This window comes from Dipodomys merriami, unplaced genomic scaffold (genome assembly GCF_024711535.1).
Source record: "Dipodomys merriami isolate MVZ:Mamm:240054 unplaced genomic scaffold, mDipMer1.0.p SCAF_4, whole genome shotgun sequence".
Taxonomy (NCBI): Eukaryota; Metazoa; Chordata; class Mammalia; order Rodentia; family Heteromyidae; genus Dipodomys; species Dipodomys merriami.
Window position 1 is genome coordinate 42,690,154 of NW_027205603.1, and position 15,541 is coordinate 42,705,694.

Below are 15,541 nucleotides of genomic sequence, written 5' to 3' on the forward strand. Positions count from 1 at the left end.
TAGAAACAACTATTTTCAAATCAATACATAACCAGTAACATATACAGTTAAAGTACACAATTGAAATAACAAATAAAAGTGGCACAAACTGGTTTGGAGACCAGAAGGTGGCTGTTGGTGGGCATGCCATGACCTTGCAAGTGCATAAATGGGACAGCCTGGAACTGCAAACTGGTTGGTAATCTCCAAAGGCTAGCAGCATGGGGTTATGATATATAGAGGGGAATACAGATCACAGGAACATGCAGCTCTATCAATCCAACAGAGGTTGATTACATAGGTCAGAATTTTACAAAGTTAAACTCAAGAGAGAGGTCATTCAGTTAATCAGCAAATAGTATCTATTACAACTTACTATGGGCCGACCATGGTTCTAGGTTTTAGGGAAATCGCAATAAACAAGAGACCAAGTCTATGCCTTTAGGTTCTATCAGGTAGGAAGGGGGTAGGGAAGGGCTAGAAAAACAAATAAAATATTTATTCTATCAGATTGTGATTAGAGACACAAAGAACAGTAAAGGAAGGTTAGGATACACTGTAATGTAGATCTGGGTGAATAGAAGACTTCATAGATCCCTGTAGAAAGAATTACAGGTTCTCTTTTTCTTTCTGTAACCATTCATGGACCATTATTTCTGCACCTGTAAGTTCTCATGACAGCTCTGCTGGTCCACAGGATGGCCATGCTGTGGTCTCCCACGCCAGTTTGTGAAAGACTCCAAAACTCACTTAATTCTAATCTCTCTCTTTCTCTTTCTCTCTTTCGTGTGTGTGTGTGTGTGTGTGTGTGTGTGTGTGTGTGTGTGTGTGTGTGTGTGTGTGTGTGTGTGTGTGTGTGTGTGTGTGTGTGTGTGTGTGTGTGTGTGTGTGTGTGTGTGTGTGTGTGTGTGTGTGTGTGTGTGTGTGTGTGTGTGTGTGTGTGTGTGTGTGTGTGTGTGTGTGTGTGTGTGTGTACTCAGCGCCTGGGTACTGTCTCTGAGCTTCTTTGCTCAAGGCAAGTGCTCTATTTTATTTGAGGCACAGCTTCACTTCCAGAAGTTTTGTTTTGGTGGTTAATTGGAGAAAAGAGTTTCTCAGAGTTTCCTGCATGAGCTGGCTTCAAACTTGCTACTCAGATCTCAGACTCCTGAGCAACTAGGATTACAGGCATAAGTCATCAGGGCCTGGGCAGTCTTTTCAATTCTTTATCTCTAATCAAACATGAAAAGAAAATAGAGCCAAAACAGGCAAACATTTGCAGGGGGAAAAGTATAGAAGCCAAACTGAGGGCTTGAGGTCGGAAGAAATATTACTTACAGCTTTTTTGTCAGTCTGAATTATGTTTCTTTACTGGGGTAAATGCTGTGTAATATTGTTTTTGAAATATACTCTGGATGTTATATGTTCTCCCACACTTCTACAGGGGGAGAAATGACATGGGGGAAAATGTGGTTTTAGAAAGTTCTCTGAGTCATTTTCTCAACATACAAATTTCAGCAAACTTACTTTTGGTCAGGTAATTACATTAACTCCAATAGCACTTCCTATGAGATAATGGCTACTTCTCAAAAGGAAAAACACAACTGTAATCAATAGAGTCCATGCCCCCACCCTGCCCAATCAGTCCTATTTGGTCTTATAACTTTTATTTACAAATAGCACAAGCCTAGAGAATAATTAACTAAATCGCTAGAATTAAAATTTTATTTACAATAACTCATTATTTGAATTAAAAAATTATCTTTGTCCCTAAAAATGTGGGGTAAAATAATTATTTTTTTCTCTCTCCCAAATGTTGTCTTTTGGTAATCATCCTAACAAATACTACTGTAAGCCTAGCAGAGCTTATGTTGCAGCTCATGTTTCAAATTTGGGACACAAACAGCTTTAACAGATAGACAATTATACTGTTATCAGTGGGATTATAGAACAAAGTCTTCAAGGCTGGAGGCCAGGGAAAGTTGTAGGGAAAGTTATAAAGAGCACAACGTTTATTTTTCCAGATGGAAAGTCACTGTGCTTTCTGGAATAAAAATTACACTAAAACATGACCATTTTGCTGGGCACAGGTGGCTCATGCCTGTAGTCCTACTTACTCGGAGGCTGAGATCTAAGGATGGCTGTTCAAAGACATCTTAGGCAGGAAAAGTCCATGACCATGAGTCACTTATTTACAATTAACCACCATAAATCCACAAGTAGAGCTGTGGTTCAAGTGGTAGAACGTTAGCCTTAAGCAAAAAACAAAACAAAACAACAACAAAAACCTTCAGGGATAGCACCAGCACTCAGGCCCTGAGTAAAAACCCTAGGACCAGAACATCCTCCCAGCCCCGCAAAAAAAAGTAATTTCTAATTATCCTTTTTTTTTTTTTTGGCCGGTTGTGGGGCCTGAATTCTGGGCCTGGACGCTGTCCCTCAGCTCTTCAGCTCAAGGTGAGTGCTCTACCACTTGAGCCACAACGCCACTTCCGGCTTTTCTGCTTATGTGGTGCTGAAGACTCAAATCCTCATGCATGCAAGGCAAGCATTCTACCACTGAGCCCCTCTAATTATCCCTTAAATAATAAAAAATTCAAACACAAATAAGCCTGAAGTGTGTTGAAAATAAAATGCCTATGCAGATTACTAAAGAAGAGTGGTTGTAAGAGATATTAAGAAGATTAAAAGAAATTTCTCATTTGTTCCTCCATCCTAAGACATTTTTGATCTGAAAGTATAAAGAACAATTGTTTTGTAAAACCTACCTATCTTTGACTAAAGATCTATGAGACTACTGAACTTTATTAGCCATAACTCACAGGGAATAAGCATGCAATGAACCTTTAAAGAAATTAAGGTAATTGCTCGACACCACAGAGACAGCTAACTATATTATGTTCCTTCTGTCTCCTACCAAAATCAAAGGGATAATGATTCATTAATCTGAAATTCAACTCTTGCTTTCCATTGGGTTAGAGTGATGTGGAAAACCTAAGCTAGCTCTCATCATGACACATTACATATTATGTGTCCTCAAGCACACACATGACATCTTTAGTTAGAAGTCAAGTGTTTCAAAACCAATTGCAGTGACTATTACTTAGGGAAAACATATTTAACAATTAAGTTTTAGAAGGTCAAATTCGTAAACCATACAGGTCTCCTTTTGGTTTGAAAATTCCAAACTATATTATAGGCTTTTAACTTACAGTCTATTTCTTTCCTTTTTTCCTTTCTTTCTCTTTTCATTCTTCCTTTCTTTCTTTCCTTCTCCTCTCTTGATGTCTCTCCTTTCCTTTCCTTTCCCTTCCCTATTCCGTTCCCTTCCCTTCCCTTTCCTTTCCCTTTCCTTTCCTATATTAAATTCAACTGTCCTAATAATTACTGCGTAGCTACTAAGGGCAAATTATTGTGCTCTGGACACTGTGATGAAGTCAGCAAGTAAAAAAGAAAACTTGATAACAATAAATGAAAGATGTAGGAAGAGGATACAAATAGGGAACTAAGTAACATGGAAAACTACACAGGGAAATGCAAAGTGCTATTGAGGAGAAATTACTTATTGCTTTAAGGAAATATCTGGCAAAGGTTTTATGAATGCTTGGGCTGGGTTTTAAAGAATGGGTAGAATTCTCCAAGGTTAAGTGCTGGTGGTGAATATGTAGGAGATATCTTCAGGATCTTACAATGGTGCAGCTCACAAAGAACAAGACCAGGCCAGAGGTGCTAGAGTGGGGTGCATGGCCAGTGTGGCCACAGGACCAGAGGAGGGAGGAATTAGGCTAAGGTCCTGTTGCACCCTAAGGAAGCCAATGGAAGCCTACAACTGTGCTTCTCAAAGTGTCACACAGGAGCTGGCAAGAAATCCATGCTGGCTCTAGCCAGACAGCAAAATGAAGACACTGAGGTGGGGCCTACCACATCTTTCTATCCAACCTGCCTGTGATGCTTACATGGCTAAAGCTGAAGAACTTCTGCCCTCAACTTAAATTTTCTTGCCCACTAGTGACCTGAAGTTGACTAACTTTCTTGAACAATTTTCTTTTTCTCTTGGGGAGAATGAAGACAGATAAAATAGAGTGCATTTTCATTCAGCTCTCTTTTTAGTTATCAGATACTTAGTTAAATACATTGTAGAGCCTGAAAATTCTACTTGATAGAATGAGTAGTAGTTGTTTTGACTAACTTACTATAGTGTGGGCACAAAGAAAAGTATAAGATAAAGGCAGCAAAAATCAGTTATGCCAAATTAAAAAAAAATCAGTTATGCCTGAGACATTAGCATGGCAGTGGCATAAAGGACATTTTCTGGCAGAAATAGGGAAAGGGGATGAAGAAAGCTAATAGGACATTGCAAAAGGCCATACATGGTACAACTGCATCTCTATGAAATGTCCAGAGTAAGCAAATTCATAGAAACTGAAAGCAGATGAGTGGTTACCAGGGGATGGAGGAAGGAGAAACAAAAAGTGATTGCTAATATAAATATAGGGTTTCTTTCTGGGTTGATGAAAGTGCTCTAAAATCAGGCAGTATTCAAGGCTGTACAACCTGTGAATAAACTAAACGTTGCAAAGCTGTATACCTTCAAAGGTTAAATTCTGTTAGATGAATTTAAATTTTGTTGTTGTTGATGGTAGATGTGGGGCTTGAATTTGGGGCCTGGGTGATGTCCCTGAGCCTCTTTGTACTTAAGACTAGCACTCTACCACTTGAGCCACAATGCCACTTCCAGGTTTGAGTGATTAATTGGAGATAATATTCTCACAGGGACCTTTCTGACAGGGCTGGCTTTGACCCATGATCCTTAGATCTCAGCCTCCTGAGTAGGTAGATTATAGGCATGAGCCATCAGCACCTGGCTGTAAATTTAATTTTAGTAAAATTATTAGAAGGAACTATCACCCTCCCACAAAAACAAAACCTACAAGTTTTTAAGCTTGATGGTGATAACCAGATAAGCAAAATTCACAGGTGTCTAGAAAATACACTGAGGTCATTTATAATAATTCCATCTGTATTTGGTATTTAGAACAGTCCGGTTCATGAAGCTTACCAGAGCCTGAACCAGGAGGGGAATGTCTAAAGTTTAGTTTCTTTCTCTTGGATGATGAAATTCTAGACTGTAGCAACAGTTGCATAGTTTTTAATGTATTTGATGTTACCAACTTACATGCTTAAAAATAATAATGCTTACGTGAATGTTACCACAGTAATTAAAAAAACAGCAAAAGTCAAACAAATACAACAAGAGCATTATTGGGAACCATTAGAAGTATGTGATTTTTTTAAATTAAGTTTTTTATTGTGAAAATACTGTACAAAGGGGTTACATGAGCAAGGTAATGAGTACATTTCTTATCCAGAATTGTTTCCTCCTCCTTTGTTTTTCCTCTACCATCCCTTCTTTCCCTCCTACCTCTTCAGCTACACCCTCCAGCCCCCCCGCTCCCCGCCTAAATTGTAAAGTTCATTTTTTGACATAGCATCTTGTACATCTCATTGCTGTAATTTGTCAATCTGTATCCCTATTTAAACAATTTGTTTTTCTCCTTCCCCTCCCCAAATTATACCCACATCATATACAGTGAAAACAGGGGTTATACCATGGGGGAGGGACATACAAAGCAACAACAACAAAAAAAAAATCACATATTACCTTATAAATATGTTAGAAACAATAGCAAGGAAGAGAAAACCACTTGTGTCCCTATCTTGGGGTTCATTTTGCCTAACATCATCTTATCTGACCTTTTCTGCTTGTCCCAGACACATACTACTTATTAAAAATAAGATAAACCATGGGACCTATGTTTTTTGGGGGCTGGCTTTCTTCACTTAATATAATTTTTTCCAAGTCTTTCCATTTCCTAACAATGGGGCGATGTCATTCTTTCTGATGGAGGTGTAGAATTCCATTGTGTATATATACTTAGAAGTGTGGTTTGACTGTCGGCAAAGCTTTCTAGATAATACAGAGGTTCAGCTTGATTAAGAACTGCCACTTGGTAACCTCTTTGGTTGAACCAACCTAGAATCACAAATCTTTCTTTCCAAGCTCAAGGCTCTCACCTCAAAATCCAGTCACTGCTGGGAGTTTACTAACAAAGATGAACTCATTCATTTCTCTGCCCCCTCCCCATAATGTTCTACCTGCAAGGTATTCTATTGAACATCACCTCTGGATTCTCCTTTTCACACCATCACAAGGCAACTTTTGTCTTTCAAATATTCCAAGTGTCCCTGATCATGACTCACTACTGCTTGTATTTTATCTCTTACTTGGATTTTCCAACACCAATCTCCTTGCTTTCTGATTATTTCCTTGTTTAGCATCTTTAGTTACTCAATTCCCTTAGAAAGGAACCCTGTTTCCTCAAATGTCAGCCAAGGCATTTCATGATACTGCTCTTGCCTGTTTCTATAGGCTCATCTCCTGTCCTGTTAGCCAAACCTGTAAACTACAGGGTTTTTTAACCTACTACATACCTCCTCTTCCTCAGTCTTTGGCTTGTCCTTTAAGGAATAAGACAGAGATCTTTCTTCTTCTAGTTAACTCTCTCTTATCTCCTAAAACCAACTCTAATATCTCCCACCCCTACGTTGTTGTCCATCTCTGTGTAACAGCTTATATATAACTCTATCATTAACATGTCATAATTATCTTCTGTGTTTCTTATTCTGCTTCTTAAAGGGCAGAAGCTAAGCATTTTTAAAAATCCTAAGCCCTTATTAGGCTGCCTGTCATTTGAATAGTTACGGTTTATGAGATAAATTGCTTCACAAACTACTAGAGTTTAAATAAAACGATTTTTGCCAAAATAGGTAACATTATTGAACATTTATAACGACACCATAAAATATCTGTATTATTAAGTTTGACTCACAATTGACTCTGAATTATTATCATTCTCCAAAACAAATCTAAGGTCAGCAGCACTGATGCTGGAGGTGGGACTAGAATTGCTGCTGTCTAACTCTAGACTTGCATGCTTTGAATGCTTTACAGCTCCTATGCTGGCTTCTCACCTGACACTCATTTCACTACTCTCCTCTTCTTCTAGGGGCCACTTCATCTCTTCCAATAGATAATTGTTACCAGTATTTTTTCCTTAGTAAGTTTTTTTTTTAAAAAAAGTTTTGATATTAACCTGTAAGAAAGTATTAGCTTAGTCCTCAGAGCTAGCCTGTAAAAGGTAAAACACAGAAGTTTGCAACCCAACCAAGCTGAAAAACAATTAAGTGTATGAAATTCTAAGTAAGAGAAACCAAGATGCCAGTTATTTGAGTGAAAATTCCAGGGGAGTTTAGCTGGTTGCAAGCTGAATATGATGTAACTAATTTACTTGATGCTAAACATTAAAATAAATTTACTCTTAGACTGCAAGAACAAAAGCAAAATTAGAATTCTGTGATTCAGATCAAAACATGTGATTCTGTACTGAGATCCAGCTCTAAGAGGTTTACGGGGAAATTAGCCAGCGATGCACACATACACATATACACAGAGAGAGAGAGAGAAAGAAGGAAGAAGAGAGGGAGAAAGGGAAGGAGAGGGAGGGAGAGTACAGAATGTGGTAAGCTACTAGGGAAACAATCACAGATGAGAACACATCTACTGTGTGTGTTGAAAGGACATTCCAAAGAGAAGAGATGCCACAGTGGCAAAATATGCAATTTTGAAAACAAACTCAAAATGAAGTATACCTTATTCTAAATGCCTGGGATAAGGAATATTTCAGATCTTAGGATTTTAAAAATTTAGAGTTTCTGCAAAGACCTTACCAGTTAGGGCATCTATTGTAAGAAAATCTGGAATGCTAGCATTTTGGATGCTCCCTTTCTAATTTATTAGGTGTTTGGTAATTGTTGTCAGACTCTGTGTTATTTAGCTTTTAGAGTTCTACAGAGCAGATACTGTCCCCCATTTTAATGAGTTAAACACAAATTTCAGAGATGTTTACTGACCTGTTCAAGATCTGAGGTTTCAAACCAAGCTAACTGCAAGGATAAGGTTCTGCCCATAATGTGTCACACTTTGACATTAAAAAATATATTATCTTGCAAGTTGTGAATGCCTATCTCTGGAGAGCTCAGTTGTTACCATCATGAGAACATTTCCAGGTATAGTCAGCATCCACACACATTTAGCTAACTGCTGGCCTTCCAATGTGAACGGAAACTCCAACAGAGGAGCCAAAAGCTGCTGATCTCATGCTAAGGAATGAAGAAATCAGACTCTTGATTTTCCTCTTAGCACTACTAAGGAAATAGGATCTTCCATTTTCTCTGAACTTATTTAAAGTCAGTGACACTTTAATACACCACAGATTGCTCCCAGAACTTCCAGGTACCAGCTGCAACCAACAGGAAATTATTTGCTTTAACTACAAAATGGTACCAACCTTAGGTAGAATGGACATTCAGGACAGCAGTGCTCCTCTATGTCCTCAATGTCTTCACAGCTGCAGTACAGACCCTTGATTCTAGTGAAGCATCTATTCTTAATGGCCCAAAATAAATGGGGTCCACTTACTTTGTGGGTTTTTATATAAGAAAGCACTTATGCACATATCTGTTACTTTGTCACTACCAAATCCAAAGTGCCTTGACAACATTTCAACCAAATTCATTAGAAAATTACATTTCAAGGTCTAATTCCAATTGTCTTGGGGTTACCTAAGGAGAGCTAAAATAATCAGAAAGTGATGTGAGATCAAACCAGGGGAGGGCAAAGGAGCCTTAAAACCCTGCATGGAACTATTACTAATTCAACAGTGGTTAATTCATATAAACATATATCCCAATTTATTCCTCAAGAGAAAGATATGCAGAAATATGATAGGATTCAAACTGTACTTCTAATTTAAAGAAATACAAGAGTTAGAGTCTCACAGACCTTGGTATCTGTTGCAGTTTCAAACAGATGTGCCCTGTTCTAAACTGAACAATGCCTGCTCCAGACCTTCCTGAGGACATGAAAACAGCTAATCCATGGGAGGCAACTTTTATCAAGCTTCTTACCTCAAAGAACCATCACCAGACCCTGAGAAATTACTCCTCACAGATGTCTGAGGCAGGCATCCAGCCTACAGTCTGCCCAGGGGCCCTTGGGGGCTGCTGGACAAAAAAGTTCTATGCAAAGATAAAGGGGTGAATAGTTGGGTCAAAGGCATTCTTTGTCTTTGGGAGATAGAAGAGAGTTGTTGAGGCAAAAAGATACTTAGGGAGAAACCACTAGATAATTAAACGTTCACAGAGTCACCTATAAGACAGAGTTAGAAGGCCACAAAGATGAGCAACAGGAGTGGGAAAGGCTTGAGTGGATGGTAGAACAGAGGCAGAGAAGCTGACAGGGGTGGGGGGGTCTTTGTCACCACTACACAGTGGTTCTCAAGCTTTACAGCTTATAAGTCCTCTCCTCTGCATAGTTCTTCTGGATCTCAGTAGTTAGGCACTCACACAAACACTCAAATGCATGTGAGGGTTTTGATCTGGGGGATACAGATCAAACTATAAACTCTAAGTCTGCTCCTTTCTATACCTGATCTAGTTAAATTATTTTTATCTCCTAACTTGGCCTCAGGGTTCCTGACCCTGCAGATTACAAATCTTTCAAGTCATGTCTTGTTTTTAATCATTTACTAGCTGGGCAACTTTGGGAAAGGTGTTAACTTTAGTGAGCCTCAGTTTCCATGTCTGAAATACTTGGAAATAATATTAATTTCTCAAGTTTGTATGCAAGAGATAAAAGTATGTATTATAATCATTTAGTATACATAAAATGCAAGTTTTTGATATGTTTTCACTGAGTGGTTAACCTACTAGTCACCAAATAGCTTATCTTTCATTTTAAAGAAATAAACAACTTTTGGATCTGTATGGAACGTTCTTTTACTAACCAAAAAAGGTGAACTAACCTGTACCTTGTGAGGGTATACACAGGCTTAATGATTATTCAAATCCATCGATCCTGAGAAATGATGTTTGATGGAAAAAAAGGCATGTGAGAGTAAGTGAAGACTAGGGCAGAATAAATTTAGGAAAGAAAAAGATGGAAGGTAGTAGTGACTAGACACCTAACAGACCCTGTTAAACTAAATACTTTAGTATGTTGGTCTAAGGGTTTATATTTAGTGTAATCTAGACTGAGGATTTTTTAAATATACATTTTTTATTGTAATGATACGGTACAAAGGGGATGAGTAAGGTAATGAATGTTTTTCCTATAGAGCATTGTTACTCCCTCTTTTGTTTTTCCCCTATCATCCCTTCCCTCCCCACCTCCCCAACTTCTTCCTCCCCCACCAAAGCTGTAAAGTTCATTTTCAACATAGTTAGACTGAGTTAACTGTAGTTTATTTTAGCTAAAGGTAAGGTAGCAAATCTTGAGACCCAAATACATGCAAACCTGTTTTCTTCCTCCACTGAATATACTAAAATGATAGAGCATTTGACTCAATGTAATAAAGTGCTAAAATTCTCTTTTCATAAAGTTCAGATAACAGTTGTTCTCTTTCTTTGTACCTTGTAAACTGGCAAGTCCACATCCTAAATTTAAAATATTTGAGTCCTATATGAGATTTTGTAAATATGTTCTACAAACTATTGTTTAGAATAAACATTAAATATTATACACAAAAAAGATACAAGGGTGATGATATGTAGATGGTATAAAGGTTTCAAACAAATTAGCTGCCTTTATAACTAGGATTATTATCTGAAACACTTGGCACACTGTAAGTACTCCATAAACAACACTCTCTATTTGAATAGGGAGAGGCTACCTCCTTCCTGCTCTCATATTGTAAAACAAGTATCCATTTTTCAGTCTATCTAGGGTCACATTTACTTTCACATCTGTCTTTTCTGTTTAAGATTCCCTGCAGCTGTAGTACTGAAGTACTATGTAGTGTTCTTTTTTTCTTTTTTTTTTTTGGGTCCGGTCATGGGGACTGAACTCTGAGTCTGGGCGCTGTCCCTCAGCTCTTCAGCTCAAGGTAAGCACTCTACCACTTGAGCCACAGCGCCACTTCCGGCTTTTTTTTTTCTTTTTTGCTGATGTGGTGCTGAGGAATCGAACCCAGGGCCTCATGCGTGCAGGCAAGCGCTCTACCACTGAGCCACCTTCCCAGCCCCCTATGTAGTGTTCTTAAGGGCAAGAAGGTTGTGATGTGCTTATAGAGAGAATACACAAAAGTGCTTACATAGGAGCTTGAACTCTAATGGTCATGAGTTAATGAAACAATGTTATATAATAAATAAAGCATTTCTACTATCCAGAAACACACATAGGTAGAGTACACAATGACTGGATATGCTGCAGTCAATGTGACTAGAAGATCCCAGAAACCTAACCAGTATTTATTTCCCTTAGGAGCCTAATATTTACTAATTCAGAGGTTTGTTGTGACTTCATAGTAAAATATAGCTCCTGTAAATAAGGAGAATAGACAGTTGTACTCCAAAGGCAAAATATATGAATAGCTGACTATGCTTGAAGAATAAGGTAGAAGGGTACATACAGACCAAAATACTTTACATCCTACTAAGGAACGTAGACTTGAAATGATTCTAATCTGCAGTTAGTGAGTCAAAGACTATGGGCTTTAGGAAGGATCTATACCTTTCTGCTCCTTAGCATATCCTTGCTGGTCTTTGGCACATGTGTACATCTATAAAATACAACTACTTAATGCTTTCTTCCTTTCTTTACACATGCTGTCCTCTACACTCTAAATAACACCAAGACAGAAATATCCTGTGAGCAATCACCACAGACTGAAATAATAAGGCAGCCTGATGTTAGCTTTGAACCTCTGGAAGAATGAGCCAAAATAAATCTCTTTTCTTTATAAAGTTGGTTTACCTTAAGTATTTTGTTATAGAAACGAAAAATGACAAATACAACTTAAAATAACACAGTCTACAAAGTACAGGAGATACCCACCTAACAAAACCACACAGACAAGAATTCATCTCTAGGAAATGGTCACAGATGTAAAGAGAATTGTGATAAATATCAAGTTGGCAGTTTATATTCTGGGATCTTAACTTGGATCCTCTTCAGTTTCTGTATTTCCGCTTGTAATTAGAGAAATGCCTTGAGTAAAGGACAGCAAGGTCTCCAGCCACCAAAACAAAGGAGAAGCAGTTAAGTAAAGAAATATGTACCATGCCTTTCAGATTACTAACTACAGGGCTTCTCTTCTCTCTTAATCACATGGCAATGCATGACACTTCATCGTCCCTTTTTCTGAACCATCTCTGTCACCCCTCCTTAACGTGCACTTGAATCAGCTGTGAGGTAATTTCCATGATAAATATTTCTTTGCAATAAAAAACAAGTATCATTTAAGCAATGCTTTATTCCTAACATATTTGAAATAAAACAGGAAGATCATTAGAAGCACAAAACATTCAAAACCTTCTCATAGTTTTCCTTGTCACTATATTCACCCTAAGATTCTAGAATCAATCAGCAATTTCATTGGAATTCAGAATACACAGTAATTTGTAGCTGAATCCTGCTCCACTACTTATTGGCTGTGTGAGTTTGTATAACATATTTTACCTTTTCTGTGCTTCAGTTTCTTCAATTATAGACACAGGATAGTATAACCTGTAGTGTTGTAGGACTAAATGAATTAACAAAGGCAAAACCCAAAGACCAGTGCCTAACTCCTAAAAAGCCCTATTATATAAAATTTAGGTTCAGAGCAAAGAAAACTAGTACTGCTTTGGCTAAGGAATGCACCACCACCAACATGTGCGTGCGTGTGTGTGTGTGCGTGTGTGCGTGTGTGTGTGTGTGTGTGTGTGTGTGTGTGTGTGTGTGTGTGTGTGTGGTTCCAGTTGGTCCTAGAGCTTGAATTCAGGGTCTGGGTACTGTCCCTGAGCTTTTGTGCTCAAGGCTAGTACTCTGCCACTTGCCCAGCTCCATTTCTGTGGGATGAGTCTCACTGACTTTGCTGCCCAGGCTGGCTTCAAACCTGCATCCTCAAATCTCAGCCTCCTGAGTAGCTAGGATTACAGGTGTGAGCCACAAGTGCCCAGGCAAAATGTAATCTTTAACATACATATACAACATGAAAACAGAACGTCCAATGTTAAAACAGGAAATTAAAGTTTAGAAAGGACAATTAATAAAAGTTTTTTAAAGTTCTTTTTTGGTGCTAATAGGGTTTGACCTAAGAGTCTTGAACCTTTTAGGAAAGGTCTATAACACTTGAGCTATAACACCAGAGGTTCTTATCTGAGATTTGAATCTGAGATTTGAACATAAGATTTGTCATCCTATTTGATGGAAGTCTAAAGATTTACAAAAGCATGTATTTTAAATGTATGTTTCATAATATGCTTCTTCCATTTACTCTAACCAATTAATTATTCGTTTAAGTTGGTATCTTAAATGATAAAAACAAATGTCTAGCTTCTATCTCAATGTATGTCTTCATTATGACTGATTTTCTAAGAATTAATTCATCCAAAGTCAAGGTTATAGTATTTACCCTCAGTACTAGTGGGTCACTCATACTTGTAATCCTAGGCACACAGGAGGCTGAAACCTAGATATCAAGGCCAGCCTGTGCAAAAAAGTTCTTGAGACTCTATGTTTGTTAATCAGCAAAAAAACAGGACTGGAGGCATGAATCAAGTGGTAGTGTGACAGTCCTAAGCAAGCAAGCCAAGCAAGCTGGAGCCCTTGGGTTCCAATTACAGTACTCCCAAAGGAAAAAAAAAAGAAAATTATAATATTTGGTGTTTCTTACAAAGTCATTAGTAAAACACAAATAGCAAAAACGAATACCTTTACAATGAAAAGAAATGTATGTGTGTTATGCTGTCTTTGTGACTGTTATCCTACAAGGTCTAACGCTGCATGTTTACTGTGAACTAGTTACAAGTTATTACTGCAACTAAAACACATCAGAAATGCCAAGCCTAGCCTCTCAAAGTCAAAGACCACAGTATTGTGAAAGAAATGGGTAAACAACTGATCCTAAGCCTCTTCCAGCATTTCTAAGTAGTAAATTTTAGAGTAAGCCTGTAAAGATACCCTAAAAATATACGCTGCCTCAGATACTGCCTTTTTTTTACTTCATGAATTACATATTTCCATGACTTCCAGAGAATTAAACTGTGTTTAGAATATTGTATAATACTTTAACCCTACCTAACCTTTCCAAAATTTTTACTTCCTCAAAAACCACAGAGGTCCTCCTATAAGAATGTTTCATTGAAGTTCACAACACTGAATACTAAATTCACTATTAATTCCTTTTTTTTTTTTTACCCTATCTTTCCTACAAATTAAAAATCGCTCCAAGAAACAAACTCCTTCAGCCCAACAAGATCAGACCCGATTATAATATTTGTGGTTAATATTGTGGTTGGAATTCTGAAGTGTAGCAGGATTTGCAAGCTAGTCCTCTGGCTTGTTTAGACACCTCCCTGAGGTAAAAACTTCTGTCTTTTTAACTCTAACAATGTGGACAGAATGCTTCCTCATTCCCCATCCTCCATAAGTAAACATGTTTGTAGATAACACAGAATATTAATCTGTTTATGAAAGTCCTAGAAAGGCTTTAAGTACTAGGAAGAAGATATTATCAAGAACAAAAACTAGGGCTGAGGAATAGCTCAGTGTCTAGAGTGCTTGGCTAGCATGTGCAAAGCCCAGGAATTACTCTTCCGCACAATTCCTCCGCACCCCAAATCCAAAAATAAAAGCATTATAATTACAATAAACTTTTATAATAAAATAGTTTTAGGAGTAGAAATAAAATGAATATTTATGCCATATACAAAGAAAACATAACTAGTTTAAAATTACCATTTAAGACTGCTAGTGTGAAAAGTCATGCCTAAAGTCATGAGGAAAATACATATTCTGAATAGCCTAGGGGGGAAAAAGGAAGGTGCAGTGTGATTACACTTACTAAAGTTGGGTTCCAGTTAATTTGCCTTTGTTTCCCCAGTTTCACTAAGTTTTATAATAATATAGGCTACAAAAAAAAAAGCCACCTTCCACAATCTAAAAATCTTACTCTCGTTTGAAGGAGTCACCATAAGTTAAAAAAAAAAAAAAAAGGAAAATAAAGCACAAATTTGCAACTTCAAAATTTTTATTATTCAAAATAATTAAAATTTGAGGCTAGAGTCTTCAAGACTGAAAGTTGTTAGCCTACTTTTAAAATGAGGATACAGCTCTACAGTTAAAAAAAAAAAAATCCAGAATCATAGTTATAGTTAGTTAGCTGTCTATTTAAACCAAGTTAACAACAGGCTACCATGGGTGTTAGTGAGTTGTTGTTGCTTTTTTTTTTTAAAAGAAAATCTCATTTAATAAGATTAATGATTTATTAAACTATATTATACTAAGATACGGTTTGCAGGTATTATAAGGAAGGAAACTTTCCTGCACTCAACATAATTAAAAATTATGTTTGAGTTGCTCTTAGCATCCTATATTGGAAAAGATAGCAAGAATTACTTCTTTTGTTAAACTGTCTACACAGTAGATGAATAGACTGATTTCTTACCTCCTCTAACATCAATTTAAAAAAATCAACTGTGA

The 15,541-nt window shown here is 37.4% G+C and overlaps 1 protein-coding gene across 11 annotated transcripts in view; it reads right to left on the bottom strand.

Moving 5' to 3' along the window:
• Nucleotides 1-15,541, bottom strand: part of Ncoa2 (nuclear receptor coactivator 2) — a 255,599-nt gene that overhangs the window by 100,264 nt on the left and 139,794 nt on the right. The window lies entirely within an intron of this gene.